The sequence below is a fragment of the Protopterus annectens genome, chromosome 8.part1, assembly GCF_019279795.1.
Source record: "Protopterus annectens isolate FY-2018-M chromosome 8.part1, PAN1.0, whole genome shotgun sequence".
In the NCBI taxonomy this organism is placed as follows: Eukaryota; Metazoa; Chordata; order Ceratodontiformes; family Protopteridae; genus Protopterus; species Protopterus annectens.
Window position 1 is genome coordinate 64,651,711 of NC_056742.1, and position 22,508 is coordinate 64,674,218.

Genomic DNA, 22,508 nt, shown 5'->3' on the forward strand with positions numbered 1-22,508 from the left:
TAGCTCTCCGAAAGAGGCTAAGGAGGCATTCTTCAAAGCCTTTAACTGTGCCCCAGTATTGTAACATACCTTATCATCTAATCTTCACCAACAAAAGCTTTGATGTGGTTCTTTACTCACCAGACAACAGAGGTCTACCTCTGATCACTCCTCTAGTGATCAGTTGGTCATCTCAGGCTTGCCTATTGCTTCCTCTTCCAGTTTTTGGTTTGCTTGTTTGCTGCTCAACTTTTGAGAGGCTGGTAACCATCTTCGTGCTGGATTTGGTTGTCCAGGGGGTCTCCTTTATTTTGTGACTTCCAGCTGCTCTCATACAGAATCCTTTCCCCTTGCTTATAGTGCCATAAGATGTTCGTGCTGGTTTGACAGTTCCCAGCCTTGAGATCTCAAGCCTGGTTCTGCCAACTTTGGCATCTGAGGAGTCTCCTGGGTGTTGTCAGGTTGTCTGGAGGGTTGTCACTTTATTATCGAGGCTTCATCCACCCATCAGGTAGGAACTCGAGCTATGGTTTTATGCGCCCTTGTCAAGTACCACCACTTTTTTGCCGAGTGCTTGTGTTTATTGAGCACCAGCCACAATCCAACAAGCATTAATCATTTTGAATGGGTTTCCCAAGCTGACTGTGTGTCGCTGTATCTTTTGTGTATGCTGTACGGCGGCCTCTCTATTTCGGCGAAGTCCCTGATGTCTATTAGTGATGTTTGAGCTGGTCCAATCATTCTGGCATCTTGCTTTAATTGTTGAGTCTGGAACATCAGCAGCTTGTATAACTGACTTATTAATTAGCTCACTCTGTAGTAGGGTTGACGCCTGTCCCATTTTGTGAGGGACAGTCCCTCTTTTAGCAGTTGTGTCCTGCAAAAGATTTGAAAGATGGCAAATGTCCTGAGATTTTAGGACAAAAGTATTTCTTATATTTTCTTTAGTAGTTGCATAAAACAGTTATTTTGTATTGGACACACCTGAATGTTATAAGAAACAGAATAGGCAACTCAAATGCTACAAGAATAAGCTTTTATTTTGTTAAAAAGTGAAGTTCTTTCCTTTGTACTTGCTATGGATATGTTTTGTCCTGCAAAATCTGATGTTTCTACCAAAAAAAAAAAAAAGTCCCACCTTGGGCATTTGAAAAGGTGGCAACCCTACACTGTAGTCTTTCTGTCTTGATTAGAGGAAACTTTAAATCAGGATGCACCTCGGAGATCAGTGCTGATCAAGTACTCTTCTAGCCATTCATCTTTTACTGATTACAACAGCTTGTAGTTTGGTTTATATGCCTTCCCTGCACGAGTTCTAAAGTTTAGTTTGCATAAGTTGTTTTTTGGAGAAGGATCAGTACACAATTAATGTATTTTGGCTTAAGGTTAATCTCACTCTGTCAGTCACATACCGATCTACTGACCTTCGTGTTAATCAGGTCACTTTTATCATTTTTTTTTTTTTTAGATATAAAGAGTAACAACTTGCCAGTTTTTATTCAGACTTTTGCTAGCTGCATTACAGTTTCTAAGCAGTTACTCTGCAACACTTATATAGTCATAAATCCTTATAGGTAACCTTAGGGGAGCACTTCCAGTTTTTTTTTTTTTTTTTCTGAATGATGTTGTTGCTTTTACTTTTGGCAGGATATCATATGCCCAAAGCAGACTTTGTGTTTTTATTCTGACTCAACACTGTTAGGTTCAGTAGAGTTACTTCCTCACTGAACTTTTTGTAACACAAACATTATACAGTTTTGCCATAGAGATATTAGGTCATGTTATTGCTAGACCTAACAAATGTTTTATGTTGACTGCTATGGTTTATACCTCTGTTTATTTTTCTATACTGTTTTCATAGTAATCTCTAATTTGCAAAGTTAGGACATTTGCCTGTCAGTGAGTCACCCTACAACATACCACTTTTATTATTACTTATGCTTATAATGTACAACCATGCTAATAGAGCTTATTGCTCTCTTTATGCCTTCTTGTCTGCCTCCTCTTTCCCCTCTCCCTCTTTTCTCTTTCTTCCCTTCGTATTCATTATAGTTACATTACTTTATTAATTATACTAAGTGCTGTTTATGTCCTGCTATACACAAATGAATAATAATGAGTTTCAACTCATACTTTTTTCTTTTCCAAAAATTTTGCCACTGTCCATTATCATTCTACATTGTATCTCCTAGTTGAAATAATCCTGGAATTATATATATTGGCTCTCTTGATATACTATCTAATGTGCTTTAGCCAATGTCATAGATACCCTATTCCCTTCATAATGAACATAAGTCTACCAGTCTTATTCTTTCTTTACCTGTTCTACTGCTTTCAATGGTGGCTCTTAGTTGCATTGTAATAGGGTTCTAGAATGATCAGTTTTTGGATGATTATTTTTACGTACATATGTATAGTATCATTGTTTGTATCATTTGTTTCTCTCAGGTTATTAATTGTGTTATTTCCTTATATTATGCTACTATTGCTAGTTAAAAAGCTATCTTACTCTTACCATTGTTATCGTACTTCTTCACTTAAGGGGTTTGGGTGGTTAGGCACCGGGTTATATTTGAAGGAGTACTGTGCTACCTTTGCTGTTATTAGTATATATTCAGAGGTTGGAATACTGAAGTGGATCTCCATCACCTTTGTATACCCAGTCTTACATGTCACCTCCTCCCCTCATGTGATTTTGGTACTAGATCTGAGAAAAATGATTAATCAAGCCTCAAGCCTATCGATCTTTATCAGTCAATGAACATGGCTTGCTCCATTGATTCGAGGAACATAAGAGGCCTACAAAATAAAGCTAAAAAGTGTCTTCTACTACATCTGTTGTTTAAATCACAGGCTAATATTTGTTTTTTACAAGAAACGCATATGCTTAAGGAAGACTGGATGAAAGAAACTAAAAGAAAATGGATAAGATCTATCATAGCTGCGGGTAATAGCTCCAAATCAAAGGGAGTGGCCATTATAATTAAAAAAGATTTTAAGGGGGTAATCACTGATGTAAACTCGGACAAAAGCCGTAGATGGTGTTATTTCACATCTAATTTCCCTAACGCTATCAAACCAATCCTTTTTCTTAATGTTTATGGTCCATGTTCACAACAACAAGTCTTTATAATGGAGATCTATAACATTATTTGCACATTCCAAGATCACCATTTTATTCTAGGTGGTGATGGGAATGCTGTCATAGACCCTAGCATAGATTGCACCAGTAATTCTCCCTCATATAATTTCCAAGCCTTTTTAGCTTTAGAGGAATTGATATCCGAATTCAACCTTATGGATCCTATTTCATTCAGTGAGTTCTCAACTAAAGATAAAATATACACATACTATTTGAAATGCTACAACACTTGGTCACGGATAGATTTCTTCTTAATGTCTGAATCCCTGTCTACTTTTAAGTTAAACTTCTTTGCAGAACCTAGGTTTTTATCTGATCATGCAAGAATTTCCGTCAAGATTTTATACACTTCAAAGATGCCTTTGACTCCCTTTTACAGCAACTGGACTCTAAATAACAACCTGCTGCGTAACAACGACATAATTCAAGAAACTAATGAGATCTTAACACACTTCAGCTCCAATCTTGAGCTATCACAAATTCCCTTAGACGTCCAATGGGCGGCCTTTAAAGCCAAATTGAGAGGTTTATTGATCAACAAGGCCTCTTTCTATAAAAAACTTTACAAGCCAGTTTGATCTTAAAACTTTCCACCTTAGAAAAGAAACAAAGATTAAACCCTGGCCCTGGACTAGATAAATTGATCAATGGTACTCAAAAAGACCTACTAGAACTTCATCAACAAAACTATTCCCTGCAAGAACAAAAACTTATTCCATCGTATTCTGAGTGGGTGCAAATTCCATCTAAGACTCTAGCAAGAATAATAAAAAAACAATCAATGTACTCCCAGAATCTCTATCCTATAGTACCAGAACAAAATTTATAAATCTGACTCAGAAATAATTCAGCTGTTTTATTCCCTTTACTCAGATGTTTATGGCAGGAAGGAAGATATCACTCTTAACTCGCATATGGTAAATTTTCTGAATACTATCAACTTCCCCTCCCTGAATGAAATCAAAGATCCCTGCTTTCTGCTCCGCTGGAGCTTCAAGAAATCCAAGAAGTTATTACCACCCGCAAACTAGGCAAATCCCCAGGCCCTGACGGTTCCACTTCTGATTTTTTAGAGCCTTTAATCTAAGAATCTCCCCTATTCTTTTAAAGGTATTTAACTTCATTATAAAAAATGGAATTTCTGACTTGCATTGGAACACCTCGAAAACTATTCTGATTTTGAAAAACAAGCAAGACAAAGCCGATCCCCACAAATACAGACCCATCTCTTTAATAAATGGTGACATATAAATCTTATCGACTATTCTGGCCAACAGGCTTAAAAAAATTATGGCCTCTTTAATTTCCCCTGACCAGGCAGGCTTTATGAGTCATAGACACACTTGGGATAACACCCTAACCCTTGACTCCCTAATGCAATTTACAAAAAAAAAAATAAAAACCCGATTTATGCTTTAACACTAGATGCTTCCAAAGCCTTTGACAGAGTTAATTGGGACTTTCTGTTCCTAACCATATCTCACATTAATATACCCAGTGCTTTTTCTGATATGATTAAAGTACTAGATAAAAACTCCTCCACTTATCTATACGTAAATAAAAATATATCTAAACCAATTAGGATTACAAACGGAACAAGGCAAGGCAGTCCATTATGCCCCTTTCTTTTCAACATTTTCATTGAACCATTTTTCCTTTATATTGCTCAGAACTCTTATCACTCAATCCCCAAAGTCCTAAATACTAACATAATGTTTTCTGTTTTGCAGACGACCTTAACTTATATTTTCAATATCCCAACACTGACCTGTGTAAAATCATAAACACTATTAATAAATTCTCAAAGGCTTCAGGGTATCAGATCAACCATAAGAAATCAAACATTTTCCCAATTAATCCTGAGAGCCATAAAGCTAACCACTTTCTGGATTCTCCCTTTCAGACAACTTTCAACATTAGTTATCTTGGCATACACTTCGAACACAACCAAGCTTCCATTTTCCAAAATAACCTACTCAGAACATGGTCTAAAATATTACAGGACTTCCGCAGATGGGAACTCATCAATCTGTCTATTCTATCCAAAGCTGCGATAGTGAAAATGAATGTCTTACCCAGACTTCTTTACCAATTTAGCGCCTCAAATCATATTGTATCTAATACGCTATTCTCTAGCATGAATAAAGAATTAGCCAAATTTATTTGGTTTCCTAAATCAGTTAGGATAGCGTGCTCTAAACTAGCATACTCAAAGATAAAGGGCGGTCTAGGTTTACCAAACTTTCAACTTTATTATACGATTATTTGTGCAAATAGAATTTTGTCAATTTCTAAACTTAATCAGGGAAATTATAATTCTTCCCCTACTTGGATGAAAATATGGTACCAACACATTGTTACCAATAAAATTAACCCCAAAGCTCTTCCCTTTCTTTCTCCAGCTGTTATTAACAACTCCAATTTACCCAGCACCCTAAAACATAAAATCAGGTTATTCCAAAATCTGATAAAAACTATCAACCTTGATAAAACCCTTCCTATACTTCAACCTCTTCATTTAAATCCTAACATTAAGATCAATAATTTGATAATTAATCTCTCTGACTTTCCTCTCATTAAGGATATTATGGTATGGAACATTTTCAAATATAAAGGCAAAACACTCTCTGATCTACGACTAATTCTTAAAGTCAATAATAAATACACGGTTATTCTCTGGCAATTAAGAGAATTAATCTCATCAAAATTTGCTAATCTCCTGGCCAGTTGTCAGGACATCACCAGACTCTGTGAGATTATAACTGCTGTTTTGAGTTCAGAGAAAATGCTCTCCAGATCTTATAACCTTTTAAACTCTATAATACATAACTCGGACTGCCTTTTCTCTAGTTATTGGGACAATCAAGGAACCCCTATTACGGAGGAACAAAAATTATCAGCTATAAAAACTACCTTAGAATTATCCCCATTTAAAAAACTCATCTGCACACAATTAATGATCAATAATAACTCGTATTATACACCTTCAGTGCTCAATAGGTTTGACCCCAAAACTCCCCCCTCCTGTACGTGTTGTTCCTTCCCAAAAGCAGACCTTCTCCACATAGTTTGGCTCTGCAAACATACCCACACACGTTGGTGTTCCTTAAAAGTACTCCTCAAGAAAATGGGTTACCACAAATCCACCCTTTCCTGGGAAACAGCAATCCTTCACATCCCCAACATAAAGCCTTCTAAATTAAAACTTCATGTACTAATCATTCTTTGCTCCCTTATTAAATTATATATCACTAAAAATTGGATAGACCGTCCCAAACTTTGCTGGAGTAATTTTAAGGAGATGGCTTTGAAATATATTTCAGCGCAAAAGCTTATCACAAAAGGACTTAGGAAAAAAGTCTACTTTGAAAAAGTCTGAAAATGTTCATTAGACCTAATTCTAGGAGATTAATCCAGCTCACAGCTCCTGTCTCGGAATATGGTATTGATCCCACTTTAAGTTTTACTTGGAGATCCACTGGTATCCCTTATAACTCCGACTTTCCTCTTCTAACGCATTCCAATGAATGGTAGCACTTTAGTTTGTAAATATTGTACATAAATTAGTGTGTTTATAGGTTTAGGTTGTAATATGTTTGTTTGTATATTTGTGCTTACTTACAATGTTCAGCTATTCATTCATGGATTCTCTTTTTTTTCTTTTCTTTTTATGTTTGGTTCTGTTATCAGTGAAATAAATAAAAAGTTATTTGAAAAAAAAAAACTTATCTCTCCCTCATGTGGATACCATATTGAAACCTATCCAACTTTGACCAGCAGGCCTTTACAGATATATTAAACTCCATTAATTGGTCCTTCCTTAAATACTTGCCACTAGATGATGCAGTTGAATAATTTAATTTTACAGTATCAAACACCTTAGACAATTTAGCTCCCACCAGAAGGAAAAGAATCAAAACCAACTATACTCCTTGGCTTTCTGTCTACCAGATCACTCACGCAAAAGAGAGAAACAGCTTAGACAACCAACCTAAAACCCAAGACTCATAATAATTTGCAGCATTTCAAAGCACTGAATAAACTTGTAAAGCAACAAGTTAATTTAGATAAAAAACAATTCTGTGCAAAGCCACAAAATCTGTACAAATCCAGTTGAAAAACCTTCTGCCACACTATCAAAAAATTCTACACCTAGGAAGTCAGTCATCCCCCAACCCTCCTGTGATAGTACCTCCCCAGACAAAGCATCTCAGTTTAACTCATACTTCATCGAAAGCATAGCTTCCATCACTAACAAATTCCCTCCATCACCCTCTACTTTGTCTCAGCCTCCTATTACCTGTCACTCCACATTTTCCCTTCAACCAGTTCCCACTTCCTTCATCAAATCCCTCTTGTGCAAGCTCAAACCATGTTCACCTTCTGCAGACAATCTTCCTAATGAATTCCTAAAAATGGGTGCTGACTCAATTGCCTACCCAGTTTCCATAATAATTAATAGATCTATCAGGAAAGCTTATGTCCCCTCCCTGTGGAAAAAATCCTTTATCCTTCCTTTCTACAAAGATGGCACCTCCACGGAAATTTCTAACTTCAGGCCAATTGCTATTCTTTCACCACTATCAAAACTTTTAGAAGAAATGTTTCCATAAAAACTTCTTCAATACCTCTCTCCCACCCAAACCAGCACACCACACTATTACTGCTCTATTATCCTTTACTGACACTGTCAACAAAGCTCATGACAAAGGAAACATTGTCTCTTCTCTGTTCTTAGATTTATGCAAAGCCTTTGATACTGCCTCCCACCCCAAATTCTTATCCCAACTATCTCTAATGAGCTTAACTGAAACATCTTTACAATGGTTCCCTAGCTATCTCTCTAGCAGATATCAATCTGTCAAATGGAACTCTAACTTCTCTCCTTATTTACCGGTTAGCACTGGGGTACCCCGAGGCTAAATACTAGGCCCACTCCTCTTCAATTTTTTTATTAAGAATCTTAATACTGTCACTAAACAAACCTTCCTAATTCAATATGCCAACAACTCTACATTAATCTGCTCTGCTAGAACTCTTTCTCATCTACACTGCTTAACTCTAGAAGCATTCAACTCCATTGAGTCTTAACTCATCAACAACCATCTACTACATAACCCCTCCAAAAAAAACTAAACTTCTACTATTTTTGCCAATTGTATATAACTTTTACTATTTATTATCTGTAATATATTTTTCCTGCATTATTATGTAACACATATTAGGAACTATTTCTATCTTCTATATAATGTATGCTCCACTTTATTGCTTGCTTTATATTTAGTTATTTTCTTCTTTTGTTGCATCCAGAAATTGTACACCTGTGTGATTGTCCTAGTCTTTGCAACCGATATTTATTTGTAATTCTGTTTAAATTGTACTGTAGAGCTTTTCTCCCTGGGGCTGCGCTGAAAATAGACTCATACCCAGTCAATCTTTCCCTGTAAACAAATGTCAAATAAATAAAATAAAGTAAAATAAAATAACTGAAAACTCCCTAGAAAACACAAAAATGGAATCACTGGAAGTGATAACTTTAATAGAATCACTCATTCTATTAAAGTTATCATGTTCAGTGATGCCATTTGTGTGTTTTCTGGGGAGTCTTTATTATCCTTGGTTCCATTCATTTGCCTGTGACAGCTGTTACAGTTTTCTTTCTGTATTCAGTTAGTTTTCTGGTGCCTCTTCTGTGTTTGTAAAAATAAAATAACTGTCCAGACACTTTTAAAAGGCTATGAAGTTTATGTATAGATTTTTATTTTATTTTTATTTTATTTTACATTTGTTGACCGGGATAGTCCGACTGGATGCATGTCCATTTTCAGCGGAGGCCCGGGGAGAAAAGCTCCAAGGGTAAGCAGATACAGCATTACATAATACCAGCATTACATATTACAAACAGACTATTTACAGAGATTACATAAGTAAGCAAGTTAAACAAGTTCCACAGGTTACAGTTAATCCTGAGCACAAGTCAGGATTAAATTAAATTACACAGTAAACTGGTTAACAGATTTTTACACATTCTAGAGAGAGTTAGCCAGGCTTGATACAATGACATAGCCAGTTAAGTGACAAATGTTGTTTGAGTCTAGTTTTAAATTGACCTAAGGTGGAAAATAAGGTAATATCAGCTGGAAGAGAGTTCCAGGATCTACTTAAAGAGTTTGCAAAGAGAGAATCACCGGCTGTGTTATTAATTTTGCTAGTCTGAATTAGTAGTTTTTTAGAGGATCGAAGCGGTCTAGGATTGTTATAGGGGGTGATAATATTTTGAAGTGCAGGAGTATTGTCCGGATTATAGAGGATTTTATAGGCCATAATCAGTTGGTTATACTGGATTAGGCTGGGTAGTTTAAGCCAACCAAGCTGATTTAGATTGATGCAATGATGTGTCCTAAAAGGCAGCCCAGTGGCAAACCTGGCAATGTGGTTGTAGCAAATTGAGAGTTTGTTAAGGACAGTCTTGTTCAAATTCGAGAGTAGAGGGGATGCATACAGAAGGGTTGAAAGAAGGTGAGAGCGAGCTATGGCAATTTTAGCTGGAGGGGTTAGGAAGGCTTTTATTCTGTAAAGTGACCCTAGATTTTTTATTGATGGTTTTGATAGTTTGGTTAACATGTAGGTCAAATTTTAGATTATTGTCTATGATGACACCTAATAGTTTTGTAGATGGGTCAGGGGAGATTATTGTGCCATCATTTGATTTTATGGTAAAGGTGAAAGCGGTAGACCTATGTGTTGGTGAAAATAACAGCATTTTACTGTTTTTGGGATTTAGGATCAGACAATGTTCAGAAAGCCAGTTTTCTATTGTATTAAAGGTGGTCTGGGTAGCTGACCATAACTCTACTGGAGATGTGGCTGAGCAAATCAGAGTAGAGTCATCAGCATATTGGATACAGCTGACTTTTGGGATGACAGTATAAAGGTCATTAATGAAGATGGAGAACAGCAAGGGCCCTAGTATAGAGCCTTGTGGTACTCCGAGGGTGTTAGGTAGAAGGTTAGAGAGTTTGTTCTGCCAGAGGACAGCCTGTTGCTGACCATTCAGGTAGGATTGAAACCATTGGAGGACTCCAGTATCTAGACAGAATGTTTGCAGGGTGTGGATTAAAAGTTGGTGATCAACCATATCGAATGCCTTGGAAAGATCCAAAAAGAGGGCTGAGGATATACAATTATTGTTGCGATTATGGTTTATGGTGTTAGTAAAGGCTAGGAGGGCTGAAGTAGTGCTGTGATGAGGATGGAAGCCATGCTGAGTGTCTGCCATAAGGCGATTTTGGATTAGGTGGTGCATGAGTTGTCTATGAATACATTTTTCCATAATCTTTGCAAGTGGAGAGAGTATAGCTATTGGCCTATAATTGGAGAATTCAGTAGAGCTGCCTCCTTTGTGAAGTGGGATTACATAGGATATTTTCCAGATGGTGGGAATTTTAGCTTCTACTATGGTTCTATTGATTAGTATTGAGATGGGGTAAGCAACAGCATCAGCTGATTTTTGTAGGTACTCGGCAGGGAGTTGATCAGCAGAAAGTGTAGTGGGTTTTAATTTTTTGATCAAGGTACGGATAAGTGAAGTGGTGACTGGTTGGAAGCTGAACGCAAGTAGATTTCTAGGGGTGCTACTTTCAGGACCAGGGGAGCTAGGAGGTAGTTGACTACATAGGGCTTGAATTGTCTCAGTAAAGAATTGGTTAAAACTATCAGAAACATCTTCAAGGGTTTTATCAATAGTAGTAGCAGGGATTGGGGTTGAAGTTTGTCCAGGATGTAGTAGATTATTTAAACCTGCCCAAAACTTCTGAGGGTTATTTTGGTTTACTGTCTGTAAATTACAGTAGTATTGTTTTTTGTCTTGTAAAATTGTTTTTTTGGTATCGTTCCTGGATTGCCTGTATTTAATGTGATCTTGAGGGTCTTTAGAAGAATGCCATAAAGCCCATGCTTTGTTTCTAAGGGTAATTTTGAGTTTAGACTCTATAGAAAGCCATAGTGTAGTTTTTGCCTTGTTCTCTTTGAACGAACAGGTGCATGCAAATCAAGGATCTCAAGGAATTTGTTGTTAAAGTATGCTACTGCTTCCTCTAAGGGGAGGTGTTTTAGAATAGACCAATTACATGAGTTTAGTTCTTGTTGGAATTTGGCAGGGTCAAAGTTTTTATTGTTTCTAACCTTTCTGAGTAAGGGTTGTTGGGAATTAATGGTTTTGCGCTTAATTACATATGTGAGAAGGTGATCGCTTAGGCCATTAAGGAGGGTACCAGAGGTGTACAGTTGGGGGTGACTGTTTATGAGTACCCAGTCAAGTATACTTTCTTTTTGATTGGGTTTGCCTATCCTGGTAGGGGTGGATATGATTTGTGTAAATGCATGCAGGTTAATATGGGTGGTTGGGGATTCTAATGAACAGGTGCCCCAGTCTATGTTAAAGTCTCCAAGTAGTAGGGTTTCTTGGGGATAGTGACATGATAGCCAGTGCAGGATATCTTCAAATGTAGATATATTGTTACCTGGGTAACCTGGATATAGATCTTCTGTTAATCAGAAATATTGATTTCAAGAATTTATTAACCACAATCAGTTGAACTACTTTTGTGCAAATTAATAATTATATGTAAACTTGTTCTTGAACAGCTGAAAAATTTCATATTTGTACTGAATCATTAAATACCCCTTGTGGTCTATTTCCACATGCACAATAAACTTGAATTACTTTCGTATACACCTATATGCATTAATTGTTTAAAGTTACTGTTTTGCCTTTATATAATTACTACTAAAATGTTCAGTCTGTTTTCTTGTTTTTACACTGGCTTATTAAATTGTTTTGTGTTTAGTATACTTGCCAGTGTTTATTGCCATCAACTTGGCTTCTTATCTTGTTTCATGCAAAGTACTTAATACTGCCCCTGTTCTAAAATTTATGACTTATGCATAAGTTAATACGCTTTTATATTTCACAGTGTGTGAAAATTAGCTGTTAATCATATATATTATCTCTTAAATGTACTGTATGGTAACTAAACTCAGTTTTTTTCATCTCTGCTCCACACTGCATAACAGTCATTCTTTAATATAAATATCTCTGTATGTCCCTGCCAAACAACATGAGTCTATAACCTTTTCTATTGCTAATTTACTTAATCAGCATTATAGTCTGCCATCTTATTCAGCACAAGGATGTTTTCTATCCTAGTCACCTTCAGCCACTTTTCATGCTGTTATGGCTTCTGCAGAGATGAGCAGATTTTATCACTATTTTTTGAGTATTTGAACCAGTGTACATAGAATTCAAAATACTTTATATGGAGGCGGGACCAAGCAGTGTGCACTTTTATTTACCTAGCAGTTGAATAATACTTCAATCTGTGCACATGGTTCTGTTGCTGACAGGAGCAAACTTGAGAATTCCAAACTGTATGACAGAGTAGGCATGGGTGGTGATTGATGTTTTGGATCATGAAGGATTCAGCCAACAAGTGCAGCACTATACCAAAAAATCAATGTTCCTCAGTCTACGAAAGGTCAATTATTCTCTGTTGAGGTAGGGGTCACGGATGAGTTAGTCTGCTCTCTGGGTAAGGCTGTGACAAAGACACAAAAAGATAAGGTCAGTGAGGCTAAACAAGAAGGTATGCTAGCTATTAGGGCAGAAATTCAAATGATGGAAAGGAGATGCAGAACAGACTGTGGAGGTACAGTACATGAAGGCTAGCAGAAAATCAACTAAGTTGGTGAGGCCAGCAGAGGTCAAAGTTAAAATGAAGCAAAAGAAAACAATAACACAATAAAGGACTTTTTTAGGTCAATAGTCAGAAATGGTTAGGCTGAGCATAGTTGAATGGGAAATCACTGAAGGCTGAGAAAAGAAGTAAGGGGAAGGTGTAATGCTGGCAGGGAGGCATTCAAAATTGTGGAGAGTACAGGACAGAGACTAGGATAGAAATTGAGGTAATTTAAGTGAAAGAATGAACTGCCTTCCAGAGTCCTCAGAAATCTAGTAAATATGTTGTCAGATCCTCTGACATAAACCTTTTACAGATTCCTGGTAGTGTAATAGTGTGAGAGGACAGGAAGACAATCAGCTGCATTATCCTTGTACAATGAGAAACCAGAATTTGGGGACTTATAGGACCTTTAGCTTAACATCAGTAATGAGAAAGTGCTAGCTCTGTCTTGTAGATGAATACATTCCTGACTATGTTGCAGGTGACCCTGGTTTGAATTGTGGCTTGTGCACCTGAAGGAGCTAGCTGTGGAGGATAGGAGTAAGAGGCCATTACTGACTTGCCCAGCCTGGAGGGACAGACGTGATCATGACATACCACATGGGTGACAGCTGGTTTGAACCTAGTAAGCCAGCACTGCCTTGTTCAACTTGGACAATAGACCATGGGAAACTCATTGTGTGGACTCATATTTCTGTTTGGAAAGCAGCTATAGTAGAATTCAGAAGAGCAACTGCAGGAGAGGGGATGCTTCATAAGTGTAGAGGGAAGACCACACTATGGGGCCAAAAAGCTGGTCTGCTCCCTCCCATCTGAATCTCACTACAGAGCTGATGAGCAGACATAGGATTCATGGGCAGGACTGAAAGGATTGGAGACTGCTCATCTTGCCTGGGTAGATCAAATGTGCTGATTGGATGTAGTTAGAGGAGTCATTAGGATCAGTCCTTGGAGAGGATTAAAAAAGAAATCAAGGAGAAAATCCAGAGTAGAAGTCTGAAAGTATTTCTAAAGGACAGCAATCTCTTCTTTAGCCAGAACTTCTGAACATTAGGTAAAAAATATTTTAACTTTACTACTACTACTACTAAGATGCCTATGATTTCACTTCTTATATGGTTTCCACTTCATCTGATTACTTGTCCATTCATAGTCCACTGTATATATTATGTTATATTATATTATATTATATTATATTATATTATATTATATTATATTATTAGGATATATATTTAACTATATCTATATCTATACAGCTATATCTATCTATATGTATATATATATATATATATATATATATATATATATATATATATATATATATATATATATATATATATATATATTTACACATCTACTATGCATGCAAATGAAAATAATAAAAACTAAAATCCCGAGCAGAGCAGTTTTTCCTAGGGCAAGTAAACACTTGCCCAAAACTTCACGAATACACACCATAATATCTGAAACCCACTTAGGATGGAGCTAAACCCCACAACCCCCACACCCCCCTTAGCTATATATACCAACAACAGGATTGTACTACAGTGGGGAAAAGGGCTTATTTCTCCATGTTCGGCAAGTGTTTACTTGCCCTGGGAAAAACTGAGCAGTTTGGGATTTCAGTTCTCGTTATTTTCATCTCGCAAAAATAACATTCAAGCAGATGGGCTTTTAAGCATGCAAAGTAGATCCTCTCTCGCTCGCTCGCTCTCTCTCTCTCTCTGTATATATATATATATATATATATATATACCTGAAACATCATATATATATATATATATATCTATATATATATATATATATATATGGTATAGACTGGACTCTTGTACCATTGTTCTAATTTCAACAATTATGCATTGATCAAATGTTAATATTCAAATTAATCATTGTCTCTGAAAGAGAAAAATATTTGTGATTAACAGAGGAAATTGCTATATCACTGAGCAATGAAATTAATTTTTGGGGTTCATCATGAAGAAAATGAAAGTTAATATATTTACATATGCTGAGGTTTGATGCTTCTATTTTACATGCAAATATAAAAAGACAGTTATGTGTGTCAAGAATTAATTTATTTTGTTCAGCAAATCATAATAATAAAAATAATGAAACTAATAAAAAAAATAAAAAAAATAATAAAAATAATAAAAGAAAACAGTGGGAAAACTTCAGAGAATTCTGCTAGATTCCTTTGGGATGCTTTTATACTCTGCACACTTTCTGTCAAAAAGTCTTACAGTCTGTGTTTCACAAAGGAAGTTCAATTCCATTGCTTAGATCATTATGTAAAAGCAATTGTAGCATGTCAGCATTTTATCATATGAGATCCAAAGTGTACACATTTGGGTTTTACCCAAAATTCTAGTAGCTCATTGGTCTGTAACACTAATAAAACTCCAAGAGATGGAAACAGTCTCCAATGTTTCATAGGTTCATAGGTTCATACTAGGCTATCTGCCCTGGGGCAATTATAAGCCTAGCCTGATTCTGTATGGCTTACGCCACTCCTTGATTTGAGTATACTGTGCCCTTTTTAAGGCTTAGTTTACTGTGCCTCTGTCTAATAGTGACACGGGAGTAATCCCTGGGACAAACCTACGATCCTCCATCCATCTATCGAGATTCTTCTTGAAGAGATTCAGTGAGGTGCTCTGCCTCACATGAACTGGAATTCTATTCCAGAGCGAAGGGAGCCTCTGGGTTATGAACCTGTCCCTCCAGCAAGTTCTATTTATTTCTGTGCTGAGGTTCAAGTCCCTCGAGCGTGTGGCTCTAAGGGATTTAGATTTACTGAGGTGGAGCATGTCCATTAATTCTGGATTTGACATAGCTTTGTATGTCAGGCATAGATCGCCTCGAAGTAGGCGGTATGCAACTGAGTAGAGCTGGAGTTTTTTTAACCGAGCAGCATATGGCATCTGTTTGAGACCCTTGATCCTCTTGGTGAGATACTTTTGGGGTCTCTCTAATTGCTGCAGGTGTCGGGTAAGGTACATCCCAAAAGGGGCATTGTATTCTATGATGGGCCTGATGAGGGATGAATAAAGGGGCACGATTACCTCTCTTGATCTAGATGTGAAACCCTTCGTGATGTGGTGGGCTATATAGAAGGTCTTTCTAACCACTTTGGCAATGTGGTTTTCAAAGGAGAGATTGCTATCAACTTGGGTCCCCAGGTCCCTAATAACTTTCTCTGTACTTAATGGGTTTCCGCCTATGTGGTAATTTGTGGGCACATTGTTTTTGCCAAAGGGTATGACTATACATTTTTTGGCATTTAGCTTTAAACCATGGTGCTGGCACCAGTTATCTGTCTCTGTGAGACCTTTTTGAAGGATGTTTGTGTCAGCTGGAGAGTCGATTATGGCGCCCAGTTTGCAGTCGTCTGCAAACTTGGTGAGCCATAGTCCTTCCACGTTTGCCTGTACCTCGGAAAAGTATATACCGAACAAGAGTGGTCCCAGGACACAACCCTGTGGGATGCCACTTGTGACTGGTTTTGAGTCTGACATGACTCCAGCAACTCTCACTCTGTGGGTTCTGTCTTTGAGCCAGTTTGCGACCCATCTTGTGACATAGGGGTTTATATTTAAGCTGGATAGCTTATCTATGATGCTCGAGTGGGGTATTGTGTCAAATGCCTTTGCAAGGTCCAGATAGGCTGTGTGGACTACCTTTCCTTCATCTATGGCTTTGGTGACTGTTTTGAAGAAGTCAACCAGATTCAAAAGGCAGGATCTGCCCTTGACAAAGCCGAACTGGGTAGGATCTAGTGTCTGTAGGTCCCCAATGTCTTTGTTTATGAGCTCCATGATGATCCTCTCCATAGCCTTGCAGACTAAGCTAGTCAGGCTTATGGGGCGATAGTTTCCAGGGTCCGTAGAGGCTCCACCTTTGTGGAGTGGGACCACTGTTACTGTACGCCATTCTGTGGGCACATATCCTGTAGTGAGGCTGAATTTGTATAGCTGTTTTATTTGAGGGATTAGTTCCTCTTGGTGTTCATGTAGGACGCAACCTGGGACACCATCTGGTCCCATGGAAGCAGTGTTTTTTGCTTTGGAGAGGGCAGCCTTCACCTGAGCATCAGAGATGTTTGGGAGGCAGCCCTCTGCCGGGATACATACTTGCTCTTTTGGGGGGAGGGGGTGGAGAAGTTTGCACTGAACCTGTCTGACAGGATATTGGCGATGTCTGTGGGTTCAGTGTATTTTTTGTCATTTAGAATCAACTCAGAACAAGTCTGGGAGTTGCATCCCAGGTTCCTAACATAACTGAAAAAAGCCTTATGATTGTCTTTGGTGTCCTGTGCAATTTTTCTCTCGAAGCTGGCCTTGGAGGATTTTATGAGGGATCGTAATTTTTTGCTAGTACTGATCAGAGATGCCTTCCCTATTAGGGATTTTGCTCTATCATGTAGTAGCTTCCTCCTTCTGTAGTACAGTTTATTTATGGCAGGGGTCCACCAGACTGGATGCCTGCCTTTGGATGATTGGGTCTTGGTTTTGTTTGGGATAGCATGATCCATGCATTCCTGGAGATGTCTGTAGAATGCGTTTATATAGGATTCTGCAGTTTGGGCCATAGTTTCCACTGGAATGGAGGGTGGCATAAGGAGTCCATTTGGAAATTACTCATATAAAACTTACCCTCTGAGGAAATCAAACAGATATTGTAAAGGATCTGTCACAATTGCCAGTACCAAGTTAATCAAAGTAGTGTTTTTGAGCAATTGTGCATACATGCATCTATTTCAATTACCTATGCATAAGGACTGAGGGCTCCTTTCTACCTTTAAACAGTTAAATGATTAAGCCTCTGATTTTGTCCCTAAATGATGGCAGTATTTGCAAATAAGGTACCTGGTTCCATGGTGCAGAGGGAATGAGCACTGACTGGAGCTCAGGTGACCAGGCTTCCATTAGTGCCTATGGCTCCTGATGAGTAAGGCAGAAAGGGAGGGATAGCAATGCAGAGGTTTCACCTGCACACTTTTCCTAGAAATTGGGGTGGGGTTGTAACCATTTGTGGAACACATTGAGAAGTGCAATTTCCTTGGTGGAGAATGTGAAACCACTTCCCATGTTTCATGATTGGAGCAGAACTGTTTGCTGGCAACATCTCTTGCAGAAGTGAAGGATGACCAGAATAGTTAGCTGTTTGTATGGCTGCCTTCCCCTAAATTGGCAACATGCATACAGGGAAGCAGGGCAACATATGGTAAAACTCTCTCTCAAACCTTCCTTGATTTTTCTGTGAATGATGACCCCTCCAAGCTTACCCTCAGTGTAGTCTTGTCTTGGTGATAGAGAACAAATACATTGACTGGATGAGAGGGAGCTGATGATCAAGAAACAGCAGGGTCAAAAAGTGTAAAAAACATTAGTGATTAGAAAAGTATCTGTGTTTTTCACTACATAAAAACAGTTTAAGGGAGCAGTTAGCTCTCCTTAATTGCTTCCTACTTTTTATTAAATCTTATAATTAATTACCTGTCTATTTTTGGGGGATATTAAATGATGCATACCTCTGGCACTATATGTGGAAAATTCCATTTAATACCACTACTTCTGAACACTTCTTCATATTTTCTGAACATGGTTTCCCTAATTATCAACGGCTATGTATTAAAGGTCATGGTGTAATAAACAAAGTGACAATAAGATTGTTATACTTGGATGCACTGCAGTAGAGATATTAACTGCTGATTTTGTTGCATGCATTTTAATATTTACATTCATATTTTCAGAACAGAGTGAACTAAGTATCACTGATGAGCATATTGTCGTATTCCATGATGGAAGAAACAAACAAAAAAATCATTGCTGCTGTTCACCTATAATGCATTCTACTGGAGATATTTTTAGATGATAGCTAGTAATTATGAAGTAATGTAGTATTTTCTTATGCTCCTTATATTTCTGAAACCAACTCACTTACAAACTATAGCACAACATCAATTAAAACCTTTGTCGATGCTAAAAACTGCTAATACTTTCACTGTAAATTACATATCTTGAGACATACTGAGTATTATTTATATTGTTAATTATGCAAATCAGTATCGTTTTCATATTTTTGCAAGCAGCTATTTAAATGGGTATTCAGAAAGGCATTTCTTGTCATTGTGTAAATGGCTGATTAAAAGTGCTGCTAACATTATGTGTCTAGGCTGTGCAGTTTCCAAGTTATGACAAGTTGTTTATGGAAATTTATAGAAAAAATATAGTTCTGGGTATTTTCCTTATAATATATTAGATTACTAACGTGAAGAAAATTAATGCAGCATTATCAATTTAAAGAAGAGTTTTTACTGAATATAGTACTGTTTGTTCCTTTATAGCAGCATTTATTGTTTGCAAGATATATGCATTTGTTTGTCAAAAACATTTTAATTTCATTTTTTTAGAAAATGATCATGAATCTAGAAGAAGGTTGTTATTGATGTGACATTCTTCAATTCCTTGGTGTAAGTGGGCTAAAGAAACATTGATGAAATCTTACAGAATACTCTAATAGGTTTAGAATAGCAATATGCTCAATTGAGGTAGATATTTTGTTTAGGAACTCCTGTTTTATCCTTCATCTACTTTTAAACTGCTTCAGTTTTGGTCAAATTTGCCTTACTGTTTTCAGAAGAGAGAACATAAGGATGTGGCTGTATTGAAGAGCAAGATACCCAAGAGCAGACCATATGCATGCATTATGGTATTGCCCTCAAAGCAAAGCTGTTTATTTAAATGCCTGCCATCAGAAAAGTTATCCCTCCCCTCAAAGATAAAGAAATACTGGTTATTGAGCCTACCCCAGACACAGCCATACACACAGATCTGGAAGAACTTTGACAAAATCCTAACATTCATGGCTTTAGTATTTTGTTTCTGAAAAAATCAGATATTGCTAAGTATATTCTGTATTGTGAGCACAGTCTAATAGGGTCACAGAGTAATTAAATACATATAGATGTATTTTCCCTAGGACATTCCATGTAACCATTTGATTTCCAGAAATATAGGATGCTTTTTATGTGACCCATGTCTAGAGGGTCCTATCTTTATTTAATATCTATTTTTACCCCAGCTACCCCTCATTATTTTCACATTCAGCTGATAGATTCAGTATTCTTACATCCTTGTCTTAGGCTGCTGAAGATAAATCTTTAAACAAAATGGACAGACACTCGCAGATATGACAGCTATGATTTGTGATCAAATATGAGTTTTACAATAGCTATAACATTTTTCACTAATGGTTTTATGTAATTATACTTTGTATAATTATAAATCCAATTTACTTAGTGCTTTTTTCTGTTTGTATCCAGTGACTTTATCAGAATAGTACAGATACAAACATGACAGAAATTTAAACTCCATCCCCAAACTACGTGGTATAAACCAACCAATACATTTCACAATAGGAAAGGCAAAATGCAAAACACCAGTAACAACCCTAACAGAAAAGTATTGCAATTACTCATTTAAAATGAATAAATAAGCAAATAAGCACTGAACGTTAAATAATACAAAAACAAAAACATATAAAAATAATAAAATTAAATGGTTTTACACCCAAGTGAATCAAACTAAATATGACCACAGTTTTATTACACCTGTCAAAGAAAGCAATTAATCTAATCTAGGAAAATACATGCATCAAGCCTAATTTGCCAAATTAGCTCCCTTACTCAAGGAGTTCAGACCAAAGGCCTCCACAGGGATTTTTCCACCTTATCTAACCTGTAAAAAAGGAAGTTATGTGTGGAATTTTTGTTGACATGTTTAAACAGAGCGTCATTCATATTCATACACCTAGTATGATATGTATGTTCATAAATGCGCTCTTTAAATGTCTTCTCCATTTTTCTAACATAAAAAGATGAACATATCTGACATTTTGCAACATATATCAACCCAGTAGAATTGCATGTACAACAAAAGGCGGTTTGTATAAGAGATTTAGCTATAATGGTACTTGTTCCCTGTAAAACAAACTTACATTGATGGCAAGAGCCAAATTTGAATGGGCCCTTCTTTCTATTATTAGAATGAAAAAAAATCAGTGTGTTCTAGGAGGCTTTTAATACTTTTACCTTTTGTAAAGACAATGGGGAGCTTGTCCCCTAATTTTTCCATTATTTGATCAAAACAGGTAAAAACATTCCAATTTTTCATTAATATGTCCCTAATATCAGGTGGTCATAAGTAAAGATTGTAATAAAGGAACCAAAGTAAGTAACAGTACCTTTTGTCTTACTGTTGGTAATGGGAATTATATTCGGACTAAGGTCATCATCTACCCTCCCCCTCATAAGTGGGCAGAAAATTCCATCCATCCTTTTCAATCTGACTTCATTATATTTCTAGTGAACTAAGTTAGTAGGATAACCCCTAATCACAACAATGTTAATTAACTTATCACATTCTTTCAAAAACAATTCATCATCAGGCACCATCCTTGCCAATTGGATGGACTATCCCTTTTAAAATACCTCTTTTTGGGCGAAAAGGATGCTAGCTAGTATAATGTATATATATATATATATATATATATATATATATATATATATATATATATATATATATGTGTATATATGTATATATATATATATATATATATATATATATATATATATATGTATATATATATATATACACATATTATATATATATATATATATATATATATATATATATATATATATATATATATAAGTTCTAAACACATTCCTTGTGAAATCCTTTATAATTTCAACATCCAAATAATTTCATATTGAATGAGTATTTGAATTTTAGAAAAGAATTAGTAGAATTAATGTAATCTTAAAAAATCATAAATTTCATCCAAATTATTGTCCCATGCTACAGAAATGTCATCTAATAAATGAGTACACAAAACCCAAGGTGGTTGACTAAAATACTTGGATAAAAATTTTTAATAATAGAAGGGTACATTCAAATGTGGTTCTTGCCGTCAATGTAAGTTTGCTTTAGAGGGAGCGAGTACCATTATAGCTAAATCTCTTATAACCCCCCTTTTGTTGTACATGCAATTCTACTGGGTTGATATATGTGGCAAATTTTCAGTTATGTTCATGTTTTTATGCTAGGAAAATGGAGAGGAAATTTCAAGAGCGCATTTATGCATATATGTATGATATTAGGTGAATGAATGCAAATAAAGCTCTGTTTAAACATGTCCACAAAAAGTCCATACATATCTTTCTTTTTTACAGGTTACATGAGGTAGAAAAAATCCTTGTGGCGTCCCTTGGTCTAAACTCCTTGAGTTAAGGAAGCTAATTTGGCAAATTAGGCTCAATGAATGTATTTTTCCTGGATTAAATGAATCACTTTCTTTGACTAGTGTAATAAAACTGTGATCATATTTAGTTTGATTCATTTAGGTGTAAGAAGATTAATTCATGTGTTTAATTTTGATATTTTTACATTTTTTTATTATTTAAAGTTTGGTGCTTATTTGTTAATTTTAAGTGACTAATTGCAATATATTTGTGTTAGGGCTGTTGCCATTTACTATTGTGAAATGTATTGGTTGGTTTATACCACATGATTTGGGGAGGGAGTTTAAATTCCTATCTTTTTTGTATCTGTACCATTCTGATTTAGTTGCTGGATACAAGCAGA